At 40.8% G+C, this 3,423-nt stretch overlaps 1 pseudogene; it reads left to right on the plus strand.

Moving 5' to 3' along the window:
- The first annotated feature begins 421 nt into the window (after positions 1-421).
- On the plus strand, positions 422-1,062 carry LOC118595116 (annotated as a pseudogene).
- The last annotated feature ends 2,361 nt before the right edge of the window (positions 1,063-3,423 follow it).

Here is a 3,423-nt window from a genome sequence, read left to right on the forward strand (position 1 = left end):
TCACCATAATAGGACATTTTGGAATGGACAATCTGATTCTACTATTCATTAAAGAAAAATTGAAGTCTTAAAACAATCCAGTGCAACGATTTTCAGCAGTCCTCCTGTCTCCAGTATAACCCAGAAAAATATTCACATGTTAAGAAATTCTACATCTGAAGCTGCAATTTATTGTTTTTTCCTACCTGGTCTACAGAGCCAGGGAGCCCAAAGCAACAGTGATCACTGCCTTTCAGAACCCCAGACTTCACGACTGACAACAGACCTCAGTAGCTAAGTCACTGGATCAGCCATTGTCTGAATGCCAGGAACCAAACCTCCATTCCATCAAGCTAGCTGGGTGCCTTTGATTTCCCGAATTCTGCCTTCTGATGCCTGTAAAATATACAAGCAAGGTATCAACATCAGGTTTGACACAACTCTTACAGACTTTACTGACATGAAGTGCCAACGACAGGATCTAAGCTTCATCTTCAATGGGGATGCTGCACCCTCTGAGTATTTTGTAGTATTAGACAATGTACAAAAAGTTTATCAGTGAATACACTATGAGGAGTCAGATGGAAACAGAAGAAGTTGATATTTTCATGAGCAGTGATATTTATTCTGCAACTTTATCAGCCAAATTGATCTCTTTCACACGTACGTGCCCAAACTGGATGGCTTTTTCAGGAAGATAGAACAGAAAGAGTAGGAAACTTTTTGGCAGACTTTTATCTGGTGAATGGACTTGTTCTAGAATCAAGGAAAAGAAGAGAACACCTCAGCGAGGAGGACATTCTGCGGAATAAGGCCATCATGGGGAGCCTGAGCAAAGGGGGGAGCCTGACGGAGCAGAGCTTTGAGCCATTTAGAAGACAGTCCCTTACTCCTCAGAACACTATTGTGTGGGAAGAATACACATCTGTACATTTCTAATGCAGTTTTAGAAACCATCTTTCCTCTACTGCATGGATTCAGCATGGGCATGAAATTACTAGACCCTGGCTTGCGTTTCCCTGTGACCCTGTCCCACGAATCACGGGTTTTGAAATGCCCATGTGATTTATACAACAAGAAGCAAACAACAGCAAGGAACGTTTTGAGAAGGCTGCCTTTGATCTTGTTCTTTCCTCTTGGCTCATTCAGCTGCAGTGAGAGTGCACTTCACAGATCTCTGAAGCAAGCAGCTTGGTTAGTTAGTATCAGTCTTCACCCTCTCTTCAAGACTGCCTCCTCCTCTGGCTCTAACCACTGTTCAGCATGGAACACAGATATGAAGGCAGGAGTCCTCTAATGATCAGACAAACGTGAGGACTGACTCCTCGTAGCCCTAACCCAAGCCACCGGTGGGTTACATAGCAACACAGAATGCTCTTCCTTCTCGATTTCCTTCAGAGTCAAACTTGCACTGTGTACCTCAGGTCTCCTTGCACTTTCTCATGTGCATTTTGCCTAATGTAATTTTTGCATGTTTAGGTGTCTGCCTCTCAGAGGACTTGGCTGGCATAGATCACTAAGTGATATAAGACCCAAAGGTGATGGTAACTGTTTGGCTGTCAGATTGAATGAATCAGTTGAAAAATCAAGAAAATAGGGCAGAGAAACCAGGGAGCTAATGAAACTGACTGTCTGAATTCCTTACAGTGAGTCTCCAGCTGTGCTTTTACAGGCCATAAATTAAAATCTCCTCTTTCATGAAAGCAGGAACATACAGTATTTAAGTACTTTTGGATCCCCAGCATGAATACTTTGCTACATAGAAGGCCCACCCACCCACTAAACACATACTGTATGAGCAAGTCCTATTCTTAAATAAATCACCAACTTCACATGTTCTCTTGTAACCTCTAACCACTTTACTGCTGGATCATAATAATGTGTAGGGAATGTCCAGGCTGTTCAAGGTGAGCCTTTACCCATGAGCTCCTGCAGGCAGATCTTTGTTCTGGCTCTTTTAGAATGCAGCTAAGGAGTCTGAGTAACCCATCCTCAGAGAAAAGACCATCTTAAGCCTACCTTAAAATGAGAATAAAACTATCATTCTTTCTGAAGCAAAGTACCAGCATTATACAACAATGATCTGTGCTGCTCCACTTTCTGTTTAGAGCCAGATTCTCTTATTTCATCAAATGAACATTTCCACTCAAACTGACTCTTTTTTTTTTTTTTTTTGAACAAATAAGACTTTTACAAACAGACACAAAACAATGGAAGTACTTCCTATATACTGATTTTAACTTACTTCCATATAATCCTGATTTTTAAATTTAGAATAATTTACTGCCAAATAAAACCCATAGGAACTTAATATGGTAAGAAACCAAAACCCAAGCAAATAAGCATGAGATTTGCTACAAAACTTCAGGCCACTGTAGGAATTCTGAACAAAGCAGCTAGAGCTCTTAAAAGCACACATTGTTGTAAAGCATCAACCCATCCAGACTCAGGTGTTCCTGGGAGTGCCTCAAAGTCATTTTAAGGCCCAAATATGGGGACATTGATGCTTTAGATCTTAGTCTTAACATAAGGTGTGGGTCAGTGTGGGATGGTGTCTGTTCATTCCTGGCATTACTGATGTGTCAGCCTGATACTAAGTTCATGAAGCAGGTAAAAGCAAGAAAAATTCTAAAATAATAAAGACTGTCTGGTGGCATCATTAGCTACCTTTATTAACTATTATTAATATTAATCATTACTAGCAACACATACTGCAAAAGGTGACTTTAAGACAAGGTACTCAAGAAACACCACAATTCATCCTAATGAACATTTTCCTTTTGTATTTTGATATCTTTCTCCACAGTGCTACATCTTCTGTTAATGAATTAGAAGTAACAGCCTCCGCCAGGCAGTGGTGGTGCACGCCTTTAATCCCAGCACTTGGGAGGCAGAGGCAGGCGGATCTTTTTGAGTTCAAGGCTAGCCTGGTCTACCAAGCGAGATCCAGGGAAGGCACAAAGCTACACAGAGAAACCCTGTCTCGAACCCCCCCCCCCAAAAAAAAAAGAAGTAACAGCCTCATATTATATGGCTCTGAGACATACATTAGTACCTGGGGCTTTCGGTAAGTCTCAGGCTGAAGTGGTGGCTAAATTTATCCATCGGTTTTGGAGTATCAATGTCAAAAAGGCATGTATTCTAATTTTAGTAACAAAAAAGAATTTGTCTAGATTGGCACAGAGTTCTTATGCGTGTGTGCAGGGATTTACACACATGTTTAGTTCTTGAAAATTTTATTTTTACAGCTTGACAAGCATGGATCATCCATTTCCTCCTTTCAGAAATAATAAACTAAAATACAAGGAAGGAAGCTCTTTATTTCTTAAATTACTCATGAGAGCCGAGGCAGGAGGATTTATTCTAGTCTTCCCACACAATTGTCACAATTTCCCCAGAGACTAGAGCTTGTCCTGCTGGAACACCATTGCTTTGTTTGAGAAA

The sequence above is a fragment of the Onychomys torridus genome, chromosome 14 (assembly GCF_903995425.1).
Source record: "Onychomys torridus chromosome 14, mOncTor1.1, whole genome shotgun sequence".
In the NCBI taxonomy this organism is placed as follows: Eukaryota; Metazoa; Chordata; class Mammalia; order Rodentia; family Cricetidae; genus Onychomys; species Onychomys torridus.